This window comes from Asparagus officinalis, chromosome 4, assembly GCF_001876935.1.
Source record: "Asparagus officinalis chromosome 4, Aspof.V1, whole genome shotgun sequence".
NCBI lineage: Eukaryota > Viridiplantae > Streptophyta > Magnoliopsida > Asparagales > Asparagaceae > Asparagus > Asparagus officinalis.
The window spans coordinates 48,630,603-48,647,933 of NC_033797.1; the positions used below are offsets into that span (position 1 = coordinate 48,630,603).

The window sequence follows — 17,331 nt, forward strand, 5'->3', positions numbered from 1 at the left end:
TGGTTTAAAATCAAATTTGTTTTGGTACCCAAGTATTCTTGGTGCCGGTTTGTTTAGGGACATGACCCCTATCATTAAAGCTCAAAGCCTTAGGGTTATGAACCCTCTTAGGCGCATGTGGTGCACGAACACGGTCATAACAAAAATTACTCAAATGACCCTTCCGATTGCAATATGTACAATGGAAAGGAAGCATTTGCTTATGTTGACCAAACGGTTGTGCACGGGAAACATTAGAAACATTTGCAAACATGGATGGTCTTTTAAAATTGTTTTGCAAATGTGAAACTTTCTTTAAATCAAAACAAAATTTGGCCAAATGACCAAATCTACCACAATAATCACAATGATACACATTACCATGCTTATGATGAACAATGGGTGCATGTGTGTGTACATGTGATGATGAAGAAGCCTTGTGAGATGCACATGGAGTATTAGCAATCTTAGGTTTGTATGCATCATAGCAAAATTTAGCAATGTGGCCTTTACGACCGCAAATGGAGCACTTGTAAACTTTGCTATACAAGTGTGCATAGTGTGTAGGTGATTTTGTAGCACTAGATTTAGCACACTTGTCCATAAGTATCTTATGGTTATCAATGCATGTTTTTAAAGTTGAATCTAAGCATGATATGCGTTCCTTAACAAGATTCAAATCATCATTATGCACAACATCATTGATAATAGAAGTAGAGCATGTATGGTTATCAAAATCATTTCTAATAGCTACTACTTCTAGCATGACATTATCTCTTTCATGAGTTAACTTAGCAAAGTTTGAAAGCAAAGAATCATGATCCAATTTTAATTTTTCATTGTTTTCTTTAAGGATCATATTTTCATTAGAAATAGTATCAAACTTAGATGCTAACAACTCATGATCGGATTCCAAATCCTCATGCTTGCTTTTTAAATTAATAAAATTTTTATGCAATAAGTTATAGGCATGTAATAATTTTTTACTAGCACAAGCAAGTTCATCACTAGATAAATCATTAGTGGTTTCAAACTCGCAAACCTCACTAGGGCTATCGCCTAGTGGCCGTGTGCATGATGCTCCATATGAACTTGAAGTCGGATCCTCCAAATCTTGTTAGCTGCAAAGCTTGTCGGATCGCCTCCAAGTCTCCTTGATGTGCTTCTATAAATTTCCAAAGTTTGTAAGCACTATCAAAATGAACAAACTTGTTAGACATAGATGAATTAAAAGCATTTAGCAAATATTCTAACAAAATATTGTTCATTGTAAACATACGATGATCATTCTTATTCCACTTGGATTTCTCCAAAGTGGGCACAATATAAGCATCATCTATAATTTCCCATAAATCAAAGTGTTTAGATTGAACAAAAAGTTTAAATCTAACACACCATTGGGCATAGGGGAAATTATCTAATCTAGGAGCAATATTGATGGCATAACCTAAACCATGCATATCCATAATATAAAAGGCAAGCAAGATACAAATAAAGCTCAAAATTAGATTAGCACAATAAGCTAACTTGGATCTTTAACTCAAGGCAATTAGACCTTAAATCAAAGAGCACCAAGCTCTGATACCAATTGTTAGACCCTAGAGGGGGGTGATTAGGGTCTTATGCTAATCTAATCCGATTATATGCTAATTAAAAACTAATTAACAAGTTATCCTAGCAAGTATGAAATACAACAATGTATATGAGCTAGGATAAGCAATATGAACAACAAGATATATCCTAACAAAGAGATATATGCAATGTATGTGCAAGGATATATAAACTCAAGAGTAAACAATCTAAACTAGATAGTGGGCAATATAATCAACAAGCAATATACAAAGGCGATATAAGATATGAACATAAAAGGAAGTGCGCCAATGCAATCACAAACAAACAATATGATTACGGAGTTCGGTCCCCACGACCTACGTCTCCGCTCCTCACCTCGAGGAGATCTCCACTATCACAACCGGGTTTTCTACGTTCACCCGAACAACGTTTACACCTCACAATACAATCACTATGCAATCACACCTCACACACTAAGTGTTGGTCCTAGCCCGTGTCCTCCTCCTCAAGTGCTCGGTTACAACCTCTCCCTAGGCACGTCAACCGACGCCACTCCTCTTGGATTCGACCCCGTCTCTCACCACACACTTCTCTCGGTGTACAAGTGTATTACAAGTGAATCATCACAATTAGGCTCAATACAAAGTGTTTGTTCTCTACAATGAATGAGAACGAATTATAAGCTCACTCTCTAAGTTACACAATCCCACAACCCAATTATACTATGAATGTAAATACAATAAGCTCAAATGGTTGTGTGTATAAACATAGAGAAAATAAAATCAACTAAACTCAATATGAATACTAGCTTAATAAAATGATAATCAAACAATATGAAATATAAAGCTAGATTGAGTTTAGAAAACTTCTCAATAGATGACAAGAGATGGAGGGAGAATAGTTGATTGCTCAAACTCTAATAGATGATCTCCTCAAGCTCTTGTGGAATTGAATTCTCAAACTCAAACACCCAATTGCTTAAAAGCTTCTAAACAAACATTAAACAAACTTAAACCCTTGTTTAAAACTCTTTAAACTTATTTAAAATATTTCTTGAGTACCCTTAGAAGTATGAGGGCATGGGGTATATATAGGCTCATGAAACAAGTCCAAAAACCAAGAAAAACACCCCCAAAACATTAAAATAAAAAAAAAACAGAACTAGTTGTTACTGTAGCAACGGTCGGCTGCTACAGTGCTTCGGTCGACCGGTACGGTCGGCCGAGAGGCATATGCAAAGCTGAGAAACGTCCAGAGACATTTCCGGTCGACCGGTCCGGTCGACCGGAGTTACTGTAGCAGTGCACAGCTGTTTTGTAAAATCAATTTAAAATAGTAAATGAACTCCAAAAATTATGAAATTTTGTGGGAATGTTCTAGACATGTAGAATAACATGTCAGAGAAAGAATATCTGAAAAATCATTTCCCAATTGAGAGAAATAAATATTTGAACACAAATTTACAGTTTCTGAAAAACTGTTAACATAATGAATACCATATTTTCACAAAAATTGCATATTCTGTGCAATATTTTCAAAAACACAATTGTAAATATGAAATATGTGATTTCATATTTATAAACATGAAAACCCAAAAACATATGTATGTATATATATAAAACTATATATATATATATATATATATATATATATAGAAACCAATAAATGCGTGTGTGTAGATAATTGAGCTTAGAGTACTTAACACACATAATATAAATCCTAAACTAAATTACCCAAGCTTGATCTTGATCTTCAATAAGCTCTTCTAGGTAATCTTGCGGATGAAGCTTTAACTTGGATCTTGAACTTTGAATAGCAAGGCTTCACCGACATTCCGCCAACCTCCATTTGATATGAACATTAAGGCTTGATTCCATCCATCCTCCAACAACGTTGTTTGTCTACAATAAATACGAAAACACAAATACTAGACAAACAACATTAGTGGGAAATTGTTTGTTAAACATCATCAAAACAAGAAGGTCAACAATGTTGATATCAGAAAGAGCACTACAGAGTATGTCTATACTCTAGGAGGTACTACAGTGAGTTGGGTTTCTCAACTGCAGAAGATAGTTGTTTTCTCCACAACTGAAGCAGAATATGTTGTTGTTACAGAAGCCAGCAAGGAAATAGTTTGGCTTCAAAGTTTCTTGGATGAATTAGGCAAGAAACAAGAAGACAATGTCTTATATTGCGATAGTCAAAGTGCTATTCATCTAGCGAAGAATATATTTTTTCATTCCAGAACGAAGCACATACAGATGAGATATCATTTCATCCAGTCACTTCTGGAAGAGAATTTTGAAACTTAAAAAGATCAGTGGAGCTCAAAATCTGGCAGACATGCTGACAAAGACGGTGACTACTGACAAACTGAAGCTGTCCGCAGCTTCAGTTGGCCTGCAATAATATCAAGATCAGGGAAGAGCTGTTGTATAAATTCAAATTTGTCTTCAAGTGAGAGATTGTTAGTCAAAAAGGGGAGGAGGACCTTCGGTGATCAAAAAGGGGAGGACTTTTAGTAGCCGTATTTTTTGAAAGAGGAAAGGAAAGGACAATGCCTTTGTCAAATGTCAGGAAGAAAAAATGGGGGTACTCAGGCTATAAAACTCACACCCCTCTTCCCTTAACTCATCATCCTCCAGCTACTAAGATACAATCAAGGCAGTGAGAAAATATAGAGAGGCTAAGAGGGTGAGAACTCAGTGAGTGAAAAATCTAAGAGAGAGAGTACTCAGGAGAGAAAATTCAGGGCAATTTTCAGAGTGCTTGTAATATTTCTTCCATTAGTGAAAGATCTGCAGCAGCCCGTGGACGTAGGCAATTTTGTGCCGAACCACATAAATTTTGTGTGTCCTCTTATTGTGCATATATTCGCTTTCTCGTAAATCTGGTTATAAAGGAATTTGCCTAGTTTCCCACCCCACCCCAAACTAGAAATAAACCCAACGATGATGATGCCGTTGCTGCTGCTGCTGATAGTTATAATAATAGTACTAAAAATAATAAAACCACAGAGAGGGAGTATTCACTTTTCTGCTCAGGATTTCCCACACTTGCAACTTATCTTCAACTTCTCTCTTAATAGTTATAAGTGACATCATGTCTGAGTTTTCTGAAGATTGATTTTCTGTAGTATCACCACATTCGTGATCTGTGTGCTTCCTAACCACCTTCTGTTTGAAATGTTTCATAGTAATTACATTACTACTGGTGGAAGAAATAAATGTTGAGATCGCCGAGTTGATCAAGGCGTCAGGTTAAGGTTCTGGACTGGAAGGGTCTTGTTTCAAATCCCTCTCTCAACATTCTATATGTTTCAAAACTGACAGAAGATACAGGATTCATGAAATCTGACGCCAAGACTTTGGGATAAAGAGTTTACTGTTATTACTGTTATTCATGGAAGAAACATACCCCATTTTCGCTTCCTCCTGATTCCTGGGTGTAGTGTCAACTCTTCATTTCTGTGAAGGCTTGCAGTTATGAAGTAGAGAAGTTCAAAGAAATGTGAAAACCTACTCGAATGGGTGAAAAAAGAAGCGCCTGATCTCCAGGCATCATCTCTGATGGTGGATCTTCTCCTTCCGTCGTCCACTTTGGTAATTGAGATCACTTGAATCTTAGTTATGTGTTAACTCCAGGTTGTTTGTAGTTGCTACTGGTAATTACTGACTAGACAATGATTCTAATTGAAATGACTATATAATGATTCCTACATTGAAGAACATAAGTTTTGATATCAGCAAATTTGAACTTTAGAGTGAGAGGAGTTCCTTTTTTTTTTTTGCTTTTTCGTGGTCCAGGCTGTTCAAAATTCCAACGGATATGGTTCTTCCTCCAATCTGCTTAACATTGAACAGAGAAGCAATAGTTGAAAGACAACTGAAACTTAGAGTATATTCATATTTGAAGAATTTTTTTTATCATTTTTACAGAATTATATTGGTTATATTCCTTTAGAAGAAAAAAAAACTGAGGGGTATAAAAATTCCTCCGAGGGAGAATGTAGGAGTAAATTGGCAAATACAAAGATTAGAGGTAAATTTGAAAATAGGTTAGATCTGGGAGGTATATAAACAATTTTGACATCTTTTTTGTATTGTAAATTTGTACAGAACATTACCGTTTGAAATTTTATAAAAAGCGGGGGAAATGGGTGAAAAAAGCAGAAGCGGCACCTTGTCACTTCCCAAAGACACTTTCGAGACAAAAGCGGACGAAGGGGTCTAAAAGCAACCCAAAGTGGTCGAAAAGCAGTCTACAGCGAACCAAAGCGCTAGTGCTGGATCGTTTTTACTCATTTTACATAGTTTTCCCCTTTTTCTACAGAGGCTTCTACTTGGAGTTTGGAAGAAACTCGAAGCAATATAATGATGATTGTATATAATAGATTTGTATTCTTCTGTTTGATAATTTACATTGAAGTCGTTTGTTGACTATTTGATGTGCATATCAAACTACACCTTGGTTTATCACGTTACAGTATGTATATTGTTAATGTAAGCAGCTACCTACGTCAGCCACCATTTCAATAGTAACCACTTACCTAGCTACAATATTCACCAACCACAAGACCCACAAAACGTTACTATAGGGACATTGTAGCAACCTAACTTCCACAGTGTACACTCACCACAATATCACCTATAAATAGTCCCCAAAGTCTTTGGTGGACATCATCCCAGAAGCAAGAAAAAGAGAGAGAGAGAAAGAGAGAGAGAGAGAGAGAGAGAGAGAGAGAGAGATTGTAGAAGAGTAAAGTAGTGTAGTATTTCGTAGTAGAGAGTGTTTGCATTGAAGAGAGTATAGAGGGTTGTACTACTAAAAAAATAATGATAAAATATTTTTTAGTATCCACCACACTTCTCAACAAGTGGTATCAGAGCAGGCGGTCAAGGACCGGCTCTCTCCTACAGTGATCCTATCGACATTATTGAAGGCCGAAGCTCATACTCAGTACGGGACTGTGAATTTGGTTGGTCAAGGACCAGATTTGTTTTGAGATATTGAAGCAGTACCACATCATGATGGCGGATTTAACAAGTACTATTGGTACACTTAAGAAACTCAATGGCAACAACTACAGCTACTAAGAGACTTGTATGAAACCTTATTTGTAAGGACAAGACCCTTAGGAGGTCATCAGAAATGCTGAAACTATAACACCTCAGGAAGCTGGCGAAGAACTAAGGAAGTAGAATATCAAAGTCGTCAAGGCTATGTATGTACTAAAGACGACAGTAGAAGAAGATCTCGTAGACTATATGCGAGATGCCGAACACCAAATGAGGCATGGGATATGCTCACCACAATTTTCTCAAAGAAGAATGATGCTTGACTTCAGCTCCTTGAGAATCAACTGATGACCTTGCAACAAAAGGATCTAACAATCAGTTGGTACTTCAAGCAAATAAAATCATTTTGTTTAGATATTGCTCAATTAGGTCTTGATTTTAGAGTGTCGGATGCAAGAATGTGAAGAATAATCATCTAGGCGTTTAAGACCGGAGTACCATAGGTTGGTTGCTGCTACACACGGCTGGTAGACTTCACCAACATTATTAGAGTTTGAGAGTTTGTTCGCTACACAGGAAACCCTAGCCAAACAAATGGTCGGTGTTTTAATAAAAAGTAAAGACAAAACACTCTTCAGTAGCAAGGAGAGAGACAAACCAAGATACACGAGCAAAGAGGAGTATGAAAAGGTTAGCTCAAGGAGGCAGCTAGGACGACCATACACTAGTAGAACACAACAAAGTGAGGAGCAAGGTGATCGTCGAGCGAGGCAACCTGACGGTAGCTACTACAAGTATGGAAAGAAAGGATACTTCGCCAAAGACTGCTGTTATAAGAGAAGACCTGCAGAGGGCAATGCTACAACATCGCGCAGATATCAAAATAATGAAGATGAATGGGATGCCCAAGGATCCGTGGCCATCATTGAAGATGTATCAGTTGACAAAGGAGAGGTCGTTAATATGGTAGTAAACCTCGATTGCGGAGGAATTTGAATCCGCACTTACAACGGTTTCAAATCGGGAAGAAATTAGCTACATTAAAGATTGGATTGTCAATTCCTGTTGTTCCAATCACATGATAGGAGACAAGGTGAAGCTTGTCAATATGAAGGAGTATAAAGGTGGCCGAGAAGTTGTGATTGCGAATAATTCAAGATTACCTGTCACACGCATCGAAAAGACTGTTTACACCATGCTACAACTTGAATAGGATACAACTACAAGATGTATACTATATACCGGGTATGGAAATGAACATTCTGTCTGTTTTTTAATTTTTAAAAACTATGTAATATTTAGGCCACAAGATGTAAAAGACAATCGAAACTTGAAGCTGCCAGTAGAACCTATCATGGTGGAACGAAGAGTTGAATCTATGTATGTAATGTTAGCAGAATTAGCATACATGGATAAAGCTCGGAAGAATGAGATGGCTGATTTGTGGCATGTTCGCTTGGCCATATGAGCTACCACAAGCTCAAGTTTATGATGGAAAAGTCAATGTTGAAGGGTCTTTCACACTTGGAGATTCGAGGAGGGATCGTATGCGGAGGTTGTGAGTATGATAAGGCGCATCAATTATCATACCAGTAGTCACAATTTAGAGCAAAGGAACCTCTAAAGCTTGGGCACTCAAATGTATTCGGCCGAGTGAAGCAGGAACCAATGAATGGCATGTGATTCATGATCACTTTTATCGATGATTACTCGAGATATGTCTAGGTTTATTTTCTAAAGGAAAAATCCAATGCACTCTCCAAATTCAAACAATTTGGAGAAGAAGTCGAAGGAGAGCTTAACAAGAAAATTTGTTGCCTACGCACAGACAATGGGGGAGAGTATACATCAAAGGAGTTCTATGACTACCTGAAGCAGTACAAGATTCGCCAACAGCTAATGTGCCTAAATACTCCGCAATAATATGGGATTGTTGAAAGGAAGAATCATCATATTACGGAGATATGCCGAAGCATGCTTCATGTCAAGAACGTGTCAGGATGTTTTTGGGCTGAGTGAAAACTACGACACGTGATCAATTAGTTATCACAACCAAAATTAGATTTTATGTCACCATTTCAGAAGTTGTGGAATACCAACCCAATCGTAAGTCATTTTAGAGTTTTCGATTGTGTATGTTATGTCTTTGTGCCTGATCACTTATGCAGCAAGTCCGACAAAAAGGTTGTAAGGTGTATTTTTGTGGGGTATGACAGTGAAAGAAAAGGATGGAGATGTTGTGATCCCACAAGCAGACGACGCTACATATTAAGGAATGTTGTGTTTGACGAAGCCTCATCTTAGTAAGTTTCACAAGAAGTTGCGCTACCAGATTCTAAAGATATAGAGGATCGACTACAAGAGAAGGTGGGGGAGCGAAGTCAAGAAGAAGACTTATGTCAATCAAAAAAGATAGAATCAAGTTCTTCAATATCCTCAAAGGAAAATAATCCATGGAAGACCTAGTGTCTATTAGACAACACCAGAAAAAGTGCGCCCGAGCCAGATAGAAGATATTGAAGAAGAATCGGTTAAACAACTTCGAAGATCAACTAGACTAGGAAACTGAATCCTAAGTATGCTAATGCTACCATTATGGAATATGTGAAGGAGCCATCTAGCTTTGAGGAAGCATACAAAATTTCTAAATAGATACGACCAATGGAGAAAGAAATTTAAGTTCTGCAGCAGAACCAAATTTGGGAGTTGGTGCCGAAGCACAAGGATGTCAAACCTATCTCCTACAAATGGGCTTACAAGGTTAAGACTCGACCGAACGGGTCATTGAGAGATGCAAATCACTTTTGGTGGCTCGAGAATTCTCTCAACATTATGGACTGGATTATGATGAGACATTCAATCCAGTTGCCAAGATAACAACAGTTCGAATTTTTCTAGCTCTAGAAGTCAGGAAGAGTTGGACGCTTTGGCAGATAGATGTGAAGAACGTATTTCTACACGGTGAGATGGATTGAGAGATTTACATGGAGCAATCCATCAGATTTAAGAGCAAGGAGAAGGAAAGATATGTTTGCAAACTAAAGAAGACTCTCTACGGACTGAAGCAAACTCCGAGAGCTTGGTATGGCAAGATTGATGAGCTCTTAATTCAAAGTAGATATTTTCTTGCTCCAATAGGTTCTAGTTTATTTTTCAAACAGACTGGCAGTATGCTAGCAATCATGTTGGTCTATATGGATGAGTTAATTCTAACTGGAGATGATGAAGCGAAAATCCAGAGAACAAGGATGAATCTCTCGGTCAGGTTTTAAATGAAGGGACTTGGGTAGCTCAAGCATTTCCTCAGATTGGAGGTCGATCGAAGGAAGGATAGATTATTCTTTTTCTAAGAAAAATATGCGAAGGACATGTTGCTCAAGTATGGGATGTTCAACTACAAGTCAATCTCAACACCAATAGAAACAAACTTGAGATTGTGTGCACACGAAGGAAAAGATTTAAAATATCCAACTATATATCAACAACTAGTTGGAAGTTTGATCTATCTAACGATGTCAAGACCAAATATTTCATTTTTGGTTGGTGTGATGAGTCGATACATGCAGAAGTCAAAGAAGTTTCACCTAGAAACAATCCGAATGATCCTAAGGTATATCAAGGGTATAATTAACTATGGTCTCATGTATAAGAAAGGAGAAGAACGTGAGATTTATAAGTATTGTGATGCTAACTATGCTAGAGATTATGACACTCAAAGGTCTACTACTGGATACGTGTTTAGTCTCGGTTCAGCTGCTCTATCTTGGTGTAGCAAAAAATAGTCAATGGTGTCACTATCAACTACAAAGGCGGAGTATAGATTAGCAGCGATGGTAGTGAAAGCACCTTAGAGGGGGTGTGTGAATAGGGTGAATGCTAATCTAATTTGATATTAATGCCAATTAAAGCTAATTAACAATATCCTAGTAATTATTATATACAACAAGATATATGAGCAAGGATATGCAATATAAACAAGGGCGATATAAACATGCAACAATGGCGATATGAAAATATACAAGAATAAATACGTTAAAGCCAAACTCAAACACAATAAAATGATCACGAAGTTCGGTCCTTCCGACCTATGTCTCCGCTCCCCACTCCCAGGGAGAATCCACTACACAATCGGGTTTTCGACGCTCACCCAAAAAACGTTTACACCTCCACACTCGGTTTTCTAGCTCACCGAAAACTTTACAACTCACACTTGTAACTACACAAATACCACCTCAAGTATTGGCCTCTCACGTGTCTCACTTAAGTGCTCAGAATTACTATCTCTCACTAGGCTTTACTACCAACGTCACTCCTCTTGGGACCGACCACGTCTCTCACCTCTACACTCCTCTTAGTGTACTTGTGCAATACAAAGTGCACCTCACAAATTAACACTCAACAATAAATGATTGTTTTCTAAACAAGGTGAGAACTCAATAAAGCCCAACTCAATATTACAATCTCTCACAACCCCAAATATACTATGTATGAAAATACTAAAAGCTTAAGTGGGTATGTGTAACAAAGAGAATAAATCAAAACCAAACTCAAATATGAAATCTGGCTTAATAACAATGATAATCAAACAAGTATATAAATGTAAAGCTAGAGTTTGAGTTTAGAAAACTTCTCCAATAAATAAACAAGAGAGAGAGAGAGATGAGATGAAGCTCAAACACCAAAGGATGATCTCTTCTAGCTCTTGTGAAAATTTTTTCACAAACCAAACAAACACTAAAACAAACTTAAACAAATCTTAAACTCTTGTAAACTTGTTTTAAACACTTCCTTTTTGTTGTTGAAAATAGTTATGATAAAATGGTATATATAGGATGAAAACCAAAGCCTAAAAACCAAGAAAACCCAGCAAAAAGACAAAAAAACAGAAAGCTGGAAAAACTAGCCGTTATAAGCGTCAGTCGACTGATATTGTTTATCAGTCAACTGATAGCTGACCGTTACAGGCAGCTCACAACTCATCGGTCGACTAAAGAACTCATCAGTCGACTGATGATCTCATTAGTCGACTGATAGTTTATCAGTCATAAAAATAAAAACTTTTAGCAATTCCAGGCAAATTCATCAGTCGACTGATAAAATCCATCAGTCGACTGATAAAATCCATCAGTCGACTGATGAGAGTTTATTAGCCTGAAATGAATAGAAAAGCTGATTTTTAAACATCTTTAAAAAATAGCAAATAAATTCTAAAAAATATGAAACTTTGGAGAATGCTTGTAAACATAATAATCAACATGTTACAAAAAGAAATTTTGGAATTGCACTTTCTAATAGTGAAAACTCTTCATTTTGCAAAATAGTCCAAAAACATGAAAACTAAACAACACATGTTTTTGACATTTTGACTTGAACAATGTTTTGAAAACTTTTGAATGAGTTTATAGACTTTGGAAAAGATGTAAACTAGTGTTATTAAGTCCATAAACCAAGAATATAATATTTCATCGAAAATACACATATTTTGCAATCTTTCAAAATAATAAACATGATTTCAAAACTTGATTTTAATGAAATCATAACAAGCACATATAAACATGAATATGTATTTATATACGCATATTCGATTAATGTATATGTGACTAAACACATAGTTTTCAAAAACAAAAATGTTAAATATGAAACGTGTATATATGTTACATATTTATATATATTTGAAAACTATAAAATCCAAATACGTGTGCGTGTGTGTGTATGAGATTAAAGTATTGAACACACATAATATAACACCTAAACTATTTATCCAAGCTTGATATGGTCTTCATTGAGCTCAACTTGGTTGCACATGAAGCTTGAACTTGAATCTTTGAATTGTGCATAGACTCTTTCCGCCAACCTCCATTTGATATGATCGTTATGACGTAATCCATCTAATATCCAACTTAGATATTTGTATAGATTATCTAACAATCAAATATAAATACTTGACAAATGTTGTTAGGAATTATTTGTAATCATCAAAACAAGATTAGGGAGTAGGCTCATAAACATGAGACCTAATAAGCCTAACAATGTAAAATCCTAGAATTTTTTTTGTAAATTTATTTGATAATTTATTTAAGCTTTTATAAATTTTATGATGTGTGCTTACTATTCTATGACGAATGGAATTAGTTAGAATTTATTTGGAGTTTGTTTGCAACTCGGGTTACGGTACCGCGAGTCTGTCGTTATACAACAGTTAGCTATTTCTGGTGATCAGATGGGCCTCTGGATGGCACCATCAATCTTATAATGTGGTCTTTGTGCTACGAGCCCAGTTTGGTTCGATTTAGACTTCGTTTGTAGTTTCGGTCTCGGTGTCGCGAGACAACTCGAAACCTGTAGTTTTTTATTTTTAATATTTTATCTGTAACTCGGATGGATGCGCGGTCAGTGTCATATTTCTCAGAACATTGAGACCATATTGGGGGTAAATCGGTAATTTATTCTGGTACCGGAGAAAATCAGCTGAACTTCGAGCTAGTAAAATGCCCGTATATATATATGTGTGTGTGTGTGTGTGTGTGTGTGTGTGTGTGTTTATATGCTTTGACTTAAGTTGTTATCTATTATGGAGAGTTGACTTGGTCAACTTTTGCCATGAGCCTCCATTCTCTCTCCTCTCTAATCATCTTCTTCCTCTCCCCAAACAACCGTGAACCCATGACCATGTTGGGCAGGAATTTTTTTGAAGAATTTGAGAAAACTTCGTGAATGGAAAAGATTGGCATCGAGCGGATCTACAACTCTTGTGAAGGCCGATCCGCTAATTCTCGATTCTCGGAGATCAAATCTCTCTCAAGGCAAGTTCATCTCCTTCAATCTTCACCCTCTTTTAATAGGTTGTATTTGGTTGTGTTCTTGAGTAGGATTCATGATCAAATACATATATTTTGACTAATTGAAATGTAAAGATGAGAATTTTGCATCAAGAGACAAAGCTACATGCAAAACAATCCAAGAGGGGTGGGATTATCTTTTCAGTGCACGTGCATAATCTTTAACTAAAAAATTGAGATAACAAATAAACTCCAAATTGAACCAAACCAGTGCCGAATGAAAGCTGTGTGAATCTAGTTTCCAAAACAGAAAACCATTCTTAAAAAGAGTTTGTCTAGAGAAAGATATGTTTAATTTACTAACGACATGTTCTGCAAAAAACTACTGCATAAGGCTAATACCTTTAGTAGTCGACTACTAAGGCTTGTAGTTTACTAATAAGACAGTTTATTATATAGATATATATAGATATATATATATAGATATAGATATATATATATGGAAATACGTTACACGAGATCCATGCATGGTACACGTGCTTAACCATAGAGCTCTCATAGTTTAATTTTGATAATTGCGTGATACGTAAGAGCATGTAACATTTGGGAAATTGATGATCACGATGGGGGTGATGTTCATTATTGACATTATAAGTTTAATAAATGTTGATAAGAGCTTGTTTATGATAACACAAGCATGTTGCCTGAGTTAGACCTATGAGCCACTCAGCAGATTGTTGCCTGAAATGAGCCTATGAGCCACTTAGCAGATTGTTGCCTAGGATGAGCCTATGAGCCACTCAGCAGATTGTTGCCTGAGTTAGGCCTATGAGTCACTCAGCAGATTGTTGTCTGGGTTAGGCCTATGAGCCACCTAGCAGAAATGTGAGTTGGACAGCGAGTGACTCCAATGAAAATTTATATTTGGTTGTGAACCACTTAATCATGTGCATGAGATAGGCCGTCGAATGCCTATGTTCCTTAACCTATACTGTTATGCGATGAGTTTCACGTTAGTGCTCAGGAAGTTATTTTTCTTTAGTTGTTACAAGAAGCTTATTGCAAATTTGTGTCTGTTGAAGTCGTTCGTGACCATTTGGATGAACTACGGGCGGCTTGATCCCTTGGGAGAGAGAGTATGTAGGCAGCCACATTTGTGCAGCCGGTTTTAAAACTTGTGCGAGTTTTGGTTGAGATGTTCTTGCCGACGTGTAACGTCGTTGTTTTAAATCTATTTTAGTAGATCTTCAGGAGCACAAAGAGGCGCAGACTAGCTCGTAGTAGCCGATCTTACTTTTGCTAGGTAGTACTCCATAGTATAGTTTTTGCTGTCTTTACTCTTGTAGCCGGAGCCGGGCCGTACCTGTGTAAGTTTTACCTTTTTAAAGGCAGAGAGCCTCCTATGGATATGTATATTTTGATACAGTGTTCGATATCAGTGGTACTTGGATATCTATATAAAGTTTGTTAGATTTCTGTTCTTGTTTAGAAGTTCTCACATATATGATATATGTTTACTTTTCAGCTCCGAACTGTGTTGTGCCTAAATTTCAGCTTGAGAATATTATAAATCATTATATACCTATTGTGTACCCTTATTTCTGAGATTTGCCATGATATTAAGACTGTTTGATTAGACTTTGCGTGTCTCCCTATTGTTGTTTGGCATTTACTAGAGTAATAGCAGCAGTGTCATGTTAAGCTTGCTTATGCACAGTGGATGGGTGTACAACAGGTCCTAACATCTCTGGGGTTCACCCTGGATTACAGCCAGTGTGAAAATCAGGGGTGTTACAAACAGGTAGCTTAGGAAAGCACGTGACTTTTTCAGTTAATGAGAGATCTACATCAGTCCACAGACTACTCGATATCTTTACATGTGATAATCTCTGAAGCACGGATTCATCCCCGGAGGCCACAAATCCGTGTCCGACTCGAATTGGACACGGATTCGTCACGACATGTGCACGACACATGTCGACACGATCAATCCGTGTCCAACACGAGTCAACGGTCAAATTAGGCTAGGACACGGTCAAAAGAGCTCGAATACGGCTCAGATTCGCCGAAGGCCGATTCATTCGGGTTGCGGATTTAGTTGTTAAAATCCAACCCAAACCGTTCGATTAAAAAACCCATCCCTATTTCTCAAATCTCCCGCTTGATTCGATCCTCAGCTGACTCAAACGAAAGAAAATAAGAAAAATCCTAACCCTAACCCTAATCCTCTCTCAATCTCTCAGCTTCCACTTCATCTTGAGGTACTTTTTGTTTACAAACTTGTTATTTTGTGATAGATTCATATTTTAGATTGTTAGTTGAATTTTATAAATTTTTTTATATATAATAATATTTTTTTAAAACCATTGCTATATCCTCGTATCCTATTTTTTAGATTTTATCGTATCTCGTATCCATGTCCGTGTCGTATTCGTGTCCCGTATCCGTATCCGTGCATCATAGGCGATAATCAGTCTGTAATATGATTGGAAGATAATCCGGTTTTTCATGCTAGGACGAAACAATCAAAGTACATCATCACTTTCTATGAGAGAAGATTCTTCAGGAGGAGATCATAATGAAGCCGATTGGGACAAACGAACAAATAGCTGACATATTCACCAAAGCACTGAGTTCTTCAAAGTTTGTGGAATTTCAAAGTTAATTTGGATTTGTGGATAGAGAAGTCGGTGCTGAGGGGGAGTGTTAATGTCAGCAGCTACCTACCTCAACTACCATTTCAACAGTAACACTTACCCATCTACTGTATTCACCAACCACAAGACCCACCAACTGTTATTGTAAGGACATTGTGTTAGACCCTAATGCCACTAGGACAGAACCCTAGAGGGGGGTGAATAGGGTTTATGCTAATCTAATCCGATTTAATATTAAATAAAACTAATTAACAATATCCTAGCAATTATGATATATATAATAAGATATATGAGCAAGGATATAAAATAACACAAGGATGAAACAAACAAATATAAACAATATAGTGGACAAACTAAATAATAAGATAATGGCGATATGAGCAATGAGCACAAATATAAATGAACGCCAATGCAAACTCAAACACAAGCAAATAATCACGGAGTTCGGACCTTCCGTCCTACGTCTTCTCTCCCCACTCCTAGGGAGAATCCACTACACAACCAAGTTTTCAACGCTCACCCGAATAACGTTTACACCACACAATATCGGTTTTCAACGCTCACCAATCAACGTTTACAATCACTCACAATGTAACTACACAACTACTACCTCAAGTGTTGGCATCTCACGTGTCTCCCTCAAGTGCTCGGAATTACTACCTCTCACTAGGCTTTACTACCAATGCTACTCCTCTTGGGACCGACCACGTCTCTCACTTCTTCACTCCTCTTGGTGTACTTGTGCGATACAATGTGACCTCACAAATTAGCTCAACAACAAATGAATGTTCTCTATACAAGATGAGAACTCAATTAAGCCCAACTCTATATTACAATCTCACAACCCAAAATATACTATGTATGAAAATACTAAAAGCTCAATGTGGGTGAGTGTAACAAAGAGAATAAATCAAAACTAAACTCAATATAAACTCTGGCTTAATAAATGATAATCAAACAAATATATAAATATAAAGCTAGATTGAGTTTAGAAAAACTTCTCTATAGATCAAGAGAGATGAAGATGTGAAATGGAAAGCTCAAACCAAAGGTGATCTCCTCTTTTTATGAAATAATCTTCACAAAACCAATTTTATAAACAAAAACTTAAACAAACTTACACCACACTTAAAACTTGTTTTTAAACTCTCTTAGGTAGATGAGAATGATAAATGCAATGGAGTATATATATGGTAGAAGAAAACAACCCAAGAAAACCCCAAAATCACACTAAAATAAAAAACTGAAAACTAGTCGTTACTGTGCAACGGCTATATTGGCGGTCGACCGCAGAGACCAGTCCGGTCAACCGCAAATGGCTAA

General features: G+C 36.9%; 1 protein-coding gene across 3 annotated transcripts in view; it reads left to right on the plus strand.

Moving 5' to 3' along the window:
* Window positions 1–5,894, plus strand: part of LOC109837396 — a 19,610-nt gene extending 13,716 nt beyond the window's left edge. The window contains exons 3-4 of one of the 3 annotated variants that reach the window (XR_002246259.1): window positions 4,751–5,156; window positions 5,673–5,894. The gene's annotated coding sequence lies outside the window, so the exon portion shown is untranslated. Of the gene's footprint in view, window positions 1–4,750; window positions 5,369–5,672 lie in introns of those variants that run through there. The other 2 variants (XM_020405635.1, XM_020405631.1) reach the window with 2 other exon arrangements.